The sequence below is a fragment of the Paramisgurnus dabryanus genome, chromosome 1 (assembly GCF_030506205.2).
Source record: "Paramisgurnus dabryanus chromosome 1, PD_genome_1.1, whole genome shotgun sequence".
Taxonomy (NCBI): Eukaryota; Metazoa; Chordata; class Actinopteri; order Cypriniformes; family Cobitidae; genus Paramisgurnus; species Paramisgurnus dabryanus.
This window is the reverse complement of record NC_133337.1, coordinates 10651993-10665600: the sequence shown is the minus strand read 5'-3', so window position 1 is coordinate 10665600 and position 13608 is coordinate 10651993.

The window sequence follows — 13608 nt, the reverse complement described above, 5'->3', positions numbered from 1 at the left end:
AAGTCTCTTGGAGTGAAGCTCTAAACCCAACAGGAAGTCAGCCATTTTGAATTTTTGCCTTGATTTTTTGCAAATTTGGTCATTTCCAGGCTTCATACTTTAACAAACTCCTCCTACAGATTTAATCCGATCATCGTCATATTTGGTCAATCTGATCTAAAGGCCTTTGCAATGTTAAATTGCGGAGATCTTGACTTTTCGTCAGAGGGTGTGTCCGTGGCGGCCTGACAAATTTCTGCATTTTCGCCATGAAACAGGAAGTGGCTCTAACTCAGGCATACAATGTCCAATCTGCCCACGCTTCATACGTTTGATAAGGGTCTTGGCCTGAACACATTTCAATGCCAATATTCAACTTCACTCATAGCGCCACCTAGAGGTAGGAGGAAATGCCATGTTTTACGCTGTGATTTACTGCTCTTAGAGATTTAATCAAATCATCAGCATATTTGGTCTGACTGATGTTAAGCCCTTTGCCGTGATAAATTGCGAAGATCTTGACTTTTCGTTGAAGGGCGTGTCCGTGGCAGCATGGCAAATTGTGATATTTCGCCATGAAACAGGAAGCTGTTGTAATTCAGACATACATAGTCCGATCTGCCCCCAACTTCACACGTTTCATAAGGGTCCTGGCCTGAACACATCAACATGGCATAATTCAGTATCAGTCATAGCGCCACCTAGAGGCAGCAGGAAATACCACCTTTTATGCTGTGACTTACTGCTCTTAGAGATTTAACCATATCAACATCATATTTCATCAGTCTAATCTCAAGACCTTGTGTGATGATAAATAGCATCGACCTTGACTTTTCGTTAAAGGGCGTGTCCGTTGCGGCCTCGCAAAGTATCTCTAAATGAATCCCATTTTTGACAGCCTAAACGAGCTCAAAAAGTCATAAAGCGTTGCACACGTGTCAAAAGTGGCGAATATTTTCATGTGATATAGGCTTCAGAACTTGGGGTGTTAAAATGGCTCTATAGCGCCACCTACAAAAATTCAAGAGAGCAGCCCCCCCGCTACGTTAATCGCACAGATACGAAATGCGGTAGAATCATGTATCACCCCAAGACCTACAAAAAAGTCTCTTGGAGCAAAGCTCTAAACCCCACAGGTAGTCAGCCATTTTGAATTTTCTCTGTAATTTGAGTGCAAATTTTGCCATTTCTGGCCTTCGTATTTTAACAAACTCCTCCTATAAATTTAATCAGATAATCATCATATTTGGTGAGTGTCATCTAAAGGGATTTGCAATGCTAAATTGCGGAGATCTTGACATTTCAATGGAGGGTGTGTATGTGGCAGCTTGCCAAATTTCTGTGTTTCTCAATGAAACAGGAAGTTGTTCTAAGTCAGGTTTAAAATGTCCAATCTGACCCACGCTTCACAAGTTTGATAATTGTCCTGTCCTGAACACATCAACATGGCAATATTCAGTAAAAGTTATAGCGCCACCTGCTGGAAGCAGGAAATGACATGTTTTACACTGTGATTTACTGCTCATTGAGATGTATTCAGATCATCATCATATTTGGTCAGTCTAAACTTAGGGACTTCACAATGATAAATTGTGAAGATCTTGACATTTCGTTAAAGGGGCGTGTCCGTTGTGGCCTGTCAAAGTTAGATTTTTCGCCATGAGAAAGCTGTTGTAACTCAGACATGCAATGTCCGACCTGTCACAGACATCATACGTTTGACAAGGGTCCTGGCCTCAACACATCAATGTTACAACAATCAATTACAATCATAGCGCCACCTGCTGCATAAAGGAGTAGTGGCACTTCAAAGTTCCTTTGAATATCCACCTATATTTATCCACGGAAATTTCAATCCCCCTGGTTTATTGCTATACTAAGGCCATAGAGTGGCGGTGCACATAAGTGCGAGGGCCCTTCCATCACTGCTTGCAGTTTTAATTATTATTTTTTTTCTTTTTCTCCGACTTCAGCGGGACTTTAGAGGGCCTAAACATACTCGAAAACTCATGAAATTTTGCACAGATGTCAAGAGTGATGAAAATTTACATGTGGTGTATGCTTTAGAATTAGGCGTGAGAAAATGGCTCTATAGCGCCACCTACAAATTTTCAACGAAGCAGCCCTCGGACTGTGTTTGACGTACAATTACGAAATTCGGTACGCGTCTGTAGCATGACAAGACCTACAAAAAAGTCTCTTGGAGCGAAGCCGTAAACCAAACAGGAAGTCAGCTATTCTGAGTTATTTTTGTGATTTGGGCGCAGTTTTTGTCATTTCCAGGCGTCATACTTTAACTAACTCCTCCTACAGTTTTCGTCGGATCATCTTCATATTTGGTGAGTGTCATCTTAAGGCCTTTGTGATGCTAAATTGCGAAGGATTTGACTCTACGTAAAAATTTGTGTCGGTTCTGGCCCGACAAAGTTTGATGTTTTCCAATGAAACAGGAAGTTGCTGGAACTCATGCATACAGTGTCCGATCTGTCCCAAATTTCACATGATTGCTAAGAGTCCTGACCTGAACACATCTACATAACAATTTTCATTTATAGCCATAGCGCCACCAGCTGGCAACCTGAAGGAACATGTTTTAGCGCCACTTTCAAATATTGAATGAAGCAGCCCTTGGACTGTGTTTAACTTACATGTACGAATTTCGGTATGCTCATGTATTATTACAAGCCCTACAAAAAAGTCTCTTGGAGCAACGCCCTAAACCAAACAGGAAGTCAGCTATTTTGAATTATTTCTCAGATTTTGGCTCAGTTTTTCTCATTTCCAGCAGTCATACTTTAACTAACTCCTCCTACAGTTTTCGTCGAATCATCATCATATTTGGCGAGTGTCATCTTAAGGCCTTTGTGATGCTAAATTGCGAAGGATTTGATTCTATATTAAAATTTGTGTCTATTTCGGCCAGCCAAAGTTTGATGTTTCGCTATGAAACAGGTTGCTGGAACTCAGGCATACAGTGTCCGATCTGTCCCAAACTTCACATGATTGCTAAGAGTCATGACCTGAACACATCTACATGTCAATAGTCACTTATGGTTATAGCGCCACCAGCTGGCAACAGGAAGTGACATGTTTACAATGATTATCCAATGTCTGATCTGTCCCAAACTTCACATGATTAATAAGAGTCCTGGACTGAACACATCTACATGTCAATAGTCACTTATGGTTATAGCGCCACCAGCTGGCAACAGGAAGTGACATGTTTGCAATGATTATCCAATGTCTGATCTGTCCCAAACTTCACATGATTAATAAGAGTCCTGGAGTGAACACATCTACATGTCATTAGTCACTTATGGTTATAGCGCCACCAGCTGGCAACAGGAAGTGACATGTTTACAATGATTATCCAATGTCTGATCTGTCCCAAACTTCACATGATTAATAAGAGTCCTGGAGTGAACACATCTACATGTCAATAGTCACTTATGGTTATAGCGCCACCAGCTGGCAACAGGAAGTGACATGTTTACACTGATTATGCAATGTCCGATCTTTCCCTAACTTCACATGATTAATAAGAGTCCTGGACTGAACACATCTACATGTCAATAGTCACTTATGGTTATAGCGCCACCAGCTGACAACAGGAAGTGACATGTTTACACTGATTATGCAATGTCTGATCTGTCCCAAACTTCACATGATTAATAAGAGTCCGGGACTGAACACATCTACATGTCAATAGTCACTTATGGTTATAGCGCCACCAGCTGGCAACAGGAAGTGACATGTTTACACTGATTATGCAATGTCCGATCTTTCCCTAACTTCACATGATTGCTAAGAGTCCTGACCTGAACACATCTACATGTCAATAGTCACTTATGGTTATAGCGCCACCAGCTGACAACAGGAAGTGACATGTTTACACTGATTATGCAATGTCTGATCTGTCCCAAACTTCACATGATTAATAAGAGTCCTGGACTGAACACATCTACATGTCAATAGTCACTTATGGTTATAGCACCACCAGCTGACAACAGGAAGTGACATGTTTACACTGATTATGCAATGTCCGATCTTTCCCTAACTTCACATGATTAATAAGAGTCCTGGACTGAACACATCTACATGTCAATAGTCACCAGTGTTGGGCAAGTTACTAAAAAATTAGTAATTAGTTATAGTTACTAATTACTTCTTTTAAAAGTAACTGAATTACTCTACCGGTTACTGTATATCAAAAGTAATTAGTTACTTAGAAAAGTAACTTTTAAGTTACTTTTATGTCTGCTTTTTAAATGTAAATATGAACAGTACTGAACAGTCAAACAGTAAAATGATATGGATGGGCTATTTACACATAAGACTCTAATATATCACATACTGTAGGAGCCTATTTTGCTTTAGATTCAACCTTTGAATATTTTTGTTAGAAATTATCTTAATATTTAAACTTAGTTTATTTATGTATATCATTTAGACCATTTAGACAAATATTCTGCATGTTTACAAAAATATAAAATGTGTTAAAATTGTGTAGTGTCTCTTTAAAAATTTGGAGACAATTGTGTCAACATGTCAAATTTTCTAAAATAAATTATAATTTTTCTGATTTCATATTTATTTTAATAAGTTAGAAACGTCTCCGCTGTGTCCTGCTGACAGGCACGATCCGTGTGCAGCAGATGAGGCAAATTATGGGTCCTCCGAAGGTTAGACCGTCTCATTTCAGTTCTCTTCGCGAACTTCTGAGCGCCTTGAATGGGCAAGTGCTCACCTTTTATTGCATGCTTAGTAGGGTGCAGCACTTGAATTGGAACACAGCTTGTGAAGCTTGCCACAGGGACTGCGCTCTTTGGTCATATATTGTTTGTTTTCTGTTGGATTTAAATGATACACAGGATTAAAGGAAGATATTTATTCAGAAAACGGAGTAGGCTACGTGGATTGTTTTGTCGGACGGACACAGAGCGAGTGGATTGTTTTGTCAGATGGACACAGAGCGAGTGGATTTTTTGTTCGGATACGGAGAGACTGAAACTAAAACTAAAAGCGAGCTCACACATACTATGGAGTTTTAACACGGGTGTACACCGCAGTGTGAATATTTTAGTGGAAACAACAATCGCGGATCGTTCTCTTCCATGAAGCCGATGTAAACATCTAAGAATATATGATCATTTCTTAGATTTATTACCTCTGTGGACTACAAATGCAAGTTGATGTCATACTGCGATTGCTTGGTGAAGATAATTTACAAACATGAGACCGGATGGATTATGACTTGCGCACAATTTTTAAACAAAGGTATGTTGTCCCGTTTAGATTTTTCATGTTCATTTTATATGCACTGTCAGCTATGATGAAGTGTAATGAATCATTGCGCCGCCAACTACAGTCCTGCGACGTCAGATATGTCTTGTCTATTTTTTACAAAATAGAGTAACGCGCGTAACGAACTCATTTAAATTTCAGTAATTGTAATTGCGTTACTTGATTTAAAAAAATAGTGGAGTTACAGTAACGCGTTACTCCCATCACTGATAGTCACTTATGATGCCAATAGTCAGTTACGGTCATAGCGCCACCAGCTGGTAACAGGAAGTAACATGTTTACAATGATAATGCAATGTCGGATTTGTCCCAAACTTCACATGATTGATAAGAGTCCTGGACAGAACACATCTACGTGCCAATATTTACATGTAGTCACTCATACACACACACACTCGCTCACTCACTCTCTCTCTCTCATGCTATCTTACACGATGCTACCTCGCTGTCATTTGTAATTAGCAACAAGAAATGTGGCACATTATACTACACTTTTAAATGGTTCACCTATGTTTACATGCTTAAATGCCTATTTACTACTGTTCCCTTTAATTCTTCTCATGCCACGGCGTGGCGGTGTCAGGTGTGCGAGGGCCCTTCCATCACTGCTTGCAGTTTTAATTTAATTTACATTTGCAAAAACAAAAAAACATTATGTTACCAGCGTATTCAAATAGACACTACTTCTAATGTACACAGCAGTCTTAGTTTATACAACATTTTACTTCCCCTGTTATACAAAACTTCACAGCACACTGTATGTAAATACTGAAAGAATACATAACATAGCATTTACAATGGCACGACAACATCATGACAACCGTGCAATTACTGTAATGTTTGTATGTGTGCATGTCATTTCAAGCAAAAAAATATGTAATGATTGCTTGGAATTATTTGAATATCAAACTATTCAACTGAAAATCGTACCCATCAGCTTTAGCACGGATTTGTGCAGAGGCAAAGAGGGCAGCTTTACTTTTCAAAGCCTATGCATTGGAACAAAAACATGTTATAAAAAAAAAAGAAGAGGAACTTAGAAAGTTGAAGGAAATGTGGGAAGTGCAAGCTGAAATTGCAGCCAACACAGCAAAAATTGAGTATCTCAGGAAAGCTGAAAACCCTGTGACAAATGGAAATGCAGACACAAAAACTGCCATGAATGTGTATTGTGAGGAGAAGTTGAATGAAATATCCAGTGCAACAAGCACACATGAGGTGCGTCCAAAATTCAGGGTACTGCATTTCAGTGGTTCTCGTCATATTTGACAAATAGAACATTTTCTGTAATGATTGGGGACTCTTCCTCCTTCACTACTTCTTTCTCTTGTGGGGTGCCTCAAGGCTCTATTCTTGGGCCCATTTTATTTTCACTGTACATGCTGCCTCTCGGGTCCATCGTAGCCAGACATAATATAGCCTTTCATGGCTATGCTGATGATCTGCAAATTTAACTGCCTATTAGTTCAAAAAATGCTGAAGCAGTTGGATCACTAATTGATTGCATTTGTGACATTAAATTATGGTTGAAGCTAAATTTTCTTTATTTAAATGAAGAAAAGACTAAATATATTTTATTTGGAGAATCTGTATCTTTTGACTTTGGTGCGCTGAATTCAAAGCTTGGAGCAAATATCAGATGTGATAATAATGTGAATTTTGATCGTAGTTTGAAATTTGATAAACAAATTGAAAGTGTGGTTAAAGCTAGTTTTTTTCAGCTACGTCTTTTGGCCAAGGTCAAACCATTTTTAAATCACTCTGACCTTGAGAAAGCCATTCATGCTTTCATTAGCTCCAGATTAGATTATTGTAATGCACTTTATGTTGGTGTCTCACAGTCTTCCCTCAGGCGCCTTCAGCTGGTGCAGAATGCTGCAGCCCGTCTTTTAACCAACACATGCAAACGTGAGCACATAACTCCAATTCTTTATTCGCTCCACTGGCTTCCAGTGTTTTTTAGAGTTGATTTTAAGATTTTAATGTTTGTTTTTAAAGCTCTTAATGGCCTTGCCCCACTTTATATAACCGAGATGCTGGCCCTGCATCAGCCAAACAGAGTTCTTAGGTCAGCAAATCAACTTTTGCTGGAAGTCCCAAGGTCACGGTACAAACACTGGGGTGACCAGGCTTTTTCTGTAGCTGGGCCCAGACTGTGGAATAAGCTTCCTGTCGATATACGTACTATCACTGACCTCTGCCTTTTTAAAGCTAAACTTAAAACATATTTATTTAGACTGGCTTTTAATGTCTAGCAATTGTCGTGACACTATGTGTATTTTTGTGTATTTATATATTTCTTGTTGAAGGTTTTTATTTATTGTTTTTATTGTTTTGTTTTTATTGGAAAGCACTTTGGTTCACCTTGAGTGTTGTAAAGGGCTGTATAAATAAATGTTGATTGAATGTTGAAAAGAGACTGTTCATAGCCCTATAGCACCAAGAAATTCTTATCTTCAGAACAGGAATGCAATTCATCAACACACCTCTATAATTACTGATTCTAAATCATCTGCACAAATCTTGCATATCTCAACCAGAAAGTAGAGACTCAATGTCATCTAATGTTATTCAAGGGCCTGATTTTTTTACAATTATCCAAAGGCAAAACAACTTGACACTTTGTGAAACAAAAAATTCTTTACACCTTACCAAGAGGAGAAATGCCAATCTTTAATGGAGATATTTTGCAGTACAGGTCATTCATTCACTCTTTTGAGAGTAAAACTGATGATAATGCAGAAAGGCTGCATTTTCTCATTCAGTTCACAAGGGGGCTACCACAAGACATCATTAAAGTTGCCAACAAGTCACCAAGCAGAGGTTACCAAAAGGCAAAGCAGCTATTAAAAGAGCACTTTGGTAATGCAGATAGAATTTCATGTGCTAATATTGAGAAAGTACTCTTTTGGCCGTCAATAAAATCAGAGGATATGAAGGCCTTACAGGCATTTGCATTGTTTCTTAGAAGCTGCTGCAATGGTATGGAAGACTTGGAATTCATGGAAGAACTGGACACAGTCTCGAATATGAGGAGTATTGATCTCAAGCTCCCATATAAGCTCAGAGAGAGGTGGCGCACAAAGGCATTTGAGTTACAGTACAAGAACAGAGGAGTAACATGGTCAAGATGGTACATCTTGTCGGCTTCATTGTCTCAGACCCAATATTTGGTGAGATCCAAGACTCAAGCCCAAGTAAAGGAAATCACAAAGTCTTAGTGAAGCCCAAATCCAAAGGCAATTTTGCAACCAATGTGCATGTGAACTCACTACAGACCACATCTAAGGATTCACAATAATCATCATGTGTGAACATGTTCAGTTTGAAAGGCAGCCACCCCAGATAGCAATGAGTCGGCGGACCACCGGCGGTGCTCTGGAGGCAGTAGAAGCGTCATGAAGGCGTAATCGCAAACACGTCTGACGGCGGACCGCCGCTTTTTAAAAGCGGCAGCCGGCTGTCTACCACCTTCAATCCGCGGCTGGCCTACGGGCTAACCGCCATTCGGCCGCCTTTATATTGAAGGCGGCTCTTTCGCGGCCCGTCGGAGGGAAACGCTTTTTTCGAGCGATTTTCCGCCGCTTATTGTATATATATATGTATAATTTTTACATAGGCTATTTCTAGCATGCAGTTTATCAAGAATAATGATTGATCAAACCAGACAAATTCCCATTTGGAGTTTTTATTCCACATTTCAAAGTACATTAACAGTCATTGAAGCAAGATATGTAAGAGCACTGAAATAAACAACTGAAAAATAAAAACGTAATAAAGCCATGCAGGTTTCCAAATAAATTCTAGTTAAAAAAAACATTACAAGCAAATTAGAACATTTACAATAATTGTTAATAATTTAGAGGTCGCTCTGGGATGAAAAGAATTAGGCTACCAGTAAACATTATATCAAGTAATAAGGATATTTGGTACCAAAGAACGTGCAGCATACCAAATAAATTGTCATTTCTAACAATAAATTATTACCACTTATCCTAGAGTAAAGCTCTGGACTAGAATAGACTATTATAATGGCACTGCTGACCTGGAACACAATATTTTCACTTTGCTGCAATAAGATCTGTCTATTGTGAATGAAAAATGAACGAATACTTTATTGATCCTCAAGGGGAAATTCAAGGTTCCAGTAGCTTATAACACCACACACCAACATAAACAGAATGATAAAAAATAAAAAAATACACATGACTAAAAAAACCAGTAAAAGACACTAAAGATATTAAAACAAAGATCCACATGAATGTAATGTATAAGCATGAGGCGCTTGTAAGCAGTGCTTTATCTCATGCACCTGTATAAAGGACAAACAACCTCGCCATTCCGTATCTATCCGAGGAGCTGCCCTTAAGGCAGTGTCACAGGGAATTTAAAAAAAAAAAGAATAGTAATTTTCAAAGTGAAGTGTGGATTGGTTGAGTGTAGTGTGACACTTCAGGATTCTTTAGGGTTATTGATGTTACTGACTGCAGGATAAAGAAAGGTTTCCAGTTGTCAGCGATGCTGGGGTGTCAGTAGTCAGCCTCGGTTTAAGGGGTCATCTGTGGGTCCCTTTTAGCTGTGTGCTGCCTTTTTCTGCCTTCACGGTCAGATGCTCCTTTCAGGTAACACGTAACATTAACCTGGACAGCCCAATCAGTGGCATCCTGGGTTGCAGGGTTCTTCCTGATGGCTTCTGTAGAAAATACAGAACTGTCATTCCATTTGAATAACATAAGGCCATACACATGTACTTAAATATAAAAATCTAACTTACTTTGAACAATAGTCTTCAGAAACAGGTATCTAAAACATGCTTGATTCCCTACACCAGTCCAGGTTGTATTAATGGAAAGGTGATTAGAGAAGATACTCTAAAGCTGAAAATTCAAAAAAAGTGTTACAAAATACATTTCTCTGAATTTTCTCATACATAAATGAGAGACAGGCTGTGGATTCAGACCGTATATGCAATATACAAACTTAATTTTACTTTTTAGATTACCCTACGGCAAAATTAGCACACTTACAAATTGTTCCTGGAGCTTTTAATCCTGCCTCAAAGTGTTGTCAAGCAACGCCAAAAGTGAGCCGCTGTCATCCGAAGCTACAAAATGAAAGGCATATGGTAAAATTGGACCTACATCACAGACAAAAAAAGTTACATTTAAGAAAGAGTGCATGTTCTCACCTGCTCGTTCACTACGTTCCCTCAGGGCTTGATTCTTTTCCCTCACACTGCAAAAAATTATTGTCTTACCTAGGTTTTTTTGTCTTGTTTTCTAATATTAATATCTAAAAATTCTCAAATTGAGATACATTGACTTGGTAAGCAAGTGGCTTAAGATATTAAGTCTTGTTTATTGAAATAAATGATAAAAATCAAGAGTTTTTCTTTTTACTTAAAACAAGTCAAAATATCTGCCAATGCAGTAAGAAAAATAAACTTAAATTAAGTTGATCAAGTTGAACCTGGAATTAAGTTTATTTTTCTTACTGCACAGGCAAAAATTTTGACTTGTTTTAAGTAAACAAAACCTCTTGATTTTCATCATTTATTTCAATAAACAAAACTTAATATCTTAAGCCACTTGCTTACCAAGTCAGTGTATCTCAATTTAAGAATTTTCAGATATTAATATAAGAAAACAAGACAAAAGAAAACTAAGAAAGACACTCATTTTTTTGCAGTGCAGGGCTTGGTTTTCAGTCTCTAGAAATCTACATTATAAAAAAAACAATAACTAAAGGCACTATTTTCAATACTGTTAAAACACTGCACACTAAGACACATGCCTAGAATATACCTTGATAGCTGAAAACTTCATGCTGTACACGAGATGCTGTGCTCTGGGCAAGTTATCTGCAAGAAAATATGAACAAAACCACATTTTTAATGCCACTTCAGCTACTGGATTAGCAGCAGAGAGCAAACTTAGTGTAACAACTTTTAAATAAAAATAAAAGAACTAGAACTTTGCTTAACCTCTGTGTGTACTGTAACAAAGGCAAAACAGCATGTGTTCGCTAACACTTGCTAGCCACTTCAGCTAGGGGATTAGTAGCATACTTGTTCAGACAAACAAAGTAATTTAAACAACTTATATACATGAACATAATCTTGCGTTACACAAAAATTAAACATGTACTTACTTAAACGATCGTAATTGATGCATTTTTTCTTAAATCTGTATCTTGATCCTTTCTTCAAACACTGAAAACGTGTGACGACGAGTGCTCTCTGGTCGGACACGGTATCTTCCGGTTTACAATTCTTCCGTCTTGTTGAGGTGCTGCCCCTCTCGACCGGTGGCGTTACTTCACTGTTTGTGCTTTAACACTTCAAAATTAATTTGTACAGGTCGCAATCGCAAAATAATCCTTGTACATGTGTCACAAATGACGATCTTCTCAGGGGCGGAACCAAAGTTAGGGAAGTTTGGTTCCGCCCGGATGGTTTCCGCCCAGGCCACATAAACAACGCACTCTCTCACTTCCTGGTTTTTCCAGGGAAACGAAATTAGGGCTTTACGAGCCACAGGTGAAACGCATTACGAAGCGGATGGTGATTGGAGGCTGGGGGTTGTTGAGACCCATAAATAGCTCTACAGAAACTTAAGTAAGCAGCGATGGACACGAGAAGGAATTGACACGGGGGAAAGCTCCTTCGCCAAAGGCAGAAACAAAGACACGCACCTTTTGAAGAGCCCGTAGGCTCTGTTGATCCGGGCTGCGCTACGAGCGCGCGGAAAGAGGACAGGAGCCACGAGAGGTGAAAGAGAGGCCAGTCGTGGATCTTTTTAAAGGAGCACCCCAAGAGACCTGTTGGGCTGGAACAGTAAATTGTGAGGACATCGCGAACCTTAAAGGTTATGAGGAGAACGAATATATGACGGATTGAGACGAAGTGAAAGTGTATATTTAAAACGACAACGCTGTGAGTACCAGAGCAAGCTGAAAGTGAGTGTCATATTGACCTGGTTTATGCTAACTCCCTGCAGGAGGAAGAGGACGGCCCTACCCCTCATAGAGCGTGGTGGGTGAGCTGAGGAAGTGATTACCGAAGCAGACACAATAACGACATCACTAGCTGGGCCACATATTTCCACCACCAAGCCTGAACGAAGCGAAGTGAGAGAAGACGGGCGTCCTTTTTGTACACTTGAAGTGGTGGGTGAGTCTTTGTGCTGTGGATACATTTATTTTTGACGTGGTGCTGTCTATTGCTGTGGGTTGCTGTGTTTGGCTGTGTGTGTGTTGTCAGATTAACCCCCGCCTTCACACACTTCGTCAAGAGAAGGAAAAGAGGCTGCTGGCGTAGCTAGTACAGCATATGTTGTGAGCGTGCTTCGGGCTTCCAGAAATAATACGGTGCCCAGAAAACGAGTCTTTCCCCTGCCTAGCCACTGGGTGGATGTGAAGAGCGGTGGCGGAGAGCTGAGGAAGCAGCAGAGGTGTGAGTACGATTTGGGGCTATTCTTGTTGATGCTTTCCAGTGCATAAACGTTGTTGTTGCAGAGAGAGAGGTGACGTAATCCCTTCGTCCCGTGGCCTCTACAAGGGGGCGCCCCTGTCCAGAATTCGAACACCTGACGGCAACGAGGAAAGGGCAGCGCTCGGCCCGGTGAGACGCTGGGATTTTCCGCCCCTCTGCTACCACCTACTGGTCGTGAGGGTTCGCCCCCGACGCTACTTAGGAATTACTTACCCCAGCACACGTCGCGCCGACTGCTGCGAGCCCGCCACTGTATTTCGGTGTCCAAATTGAGACCTGTGGAGAGAAGAGGAGAGAGAGTGATTACTCTGAGGAGAAACAGAGTGAAACCTGTACTTATGGTACACTGAGTCCAGCCAAGAGGTGAGAGCCATCGTAAAGTAAATTAACTGTGTTTCTGTGTCCAAGTTGAGACCTGGGGAGAGAAGAGGAGAGAGAGTGATTACTCTGAGGAGAAACAGAGTGAAACCTGTACTTATGGTACACTGAGTCCAGCCAAGAGGTGAGAGCCATCGTAAAGCAAATTAACTGTGTTTCTGTGTCCAAGTTGAGACCTGTGGAGAGAAGAGGAGAGAGAGTGATTACTCTGAGGAGAAACAGAGTGAAACCTGTACTTATGGTACACTGAGTCCAGCCAGGAGGTGAGAGCCATCGTAAAGCAAATTAACTGTGTTTCTGTGTCCAAGTTGAGACCTGTGGAGAGAAGAGGAGAGAGAGTGATTACTCTGAGGAGAAACAGAGTGAAACCTGTACTTATGGTACACTGAGTCCAGCCAAGAGGTGAGAGCCATCGTAAAGCAAATTAACTGTGTTTCTGTGTCCAAGTTGAGACC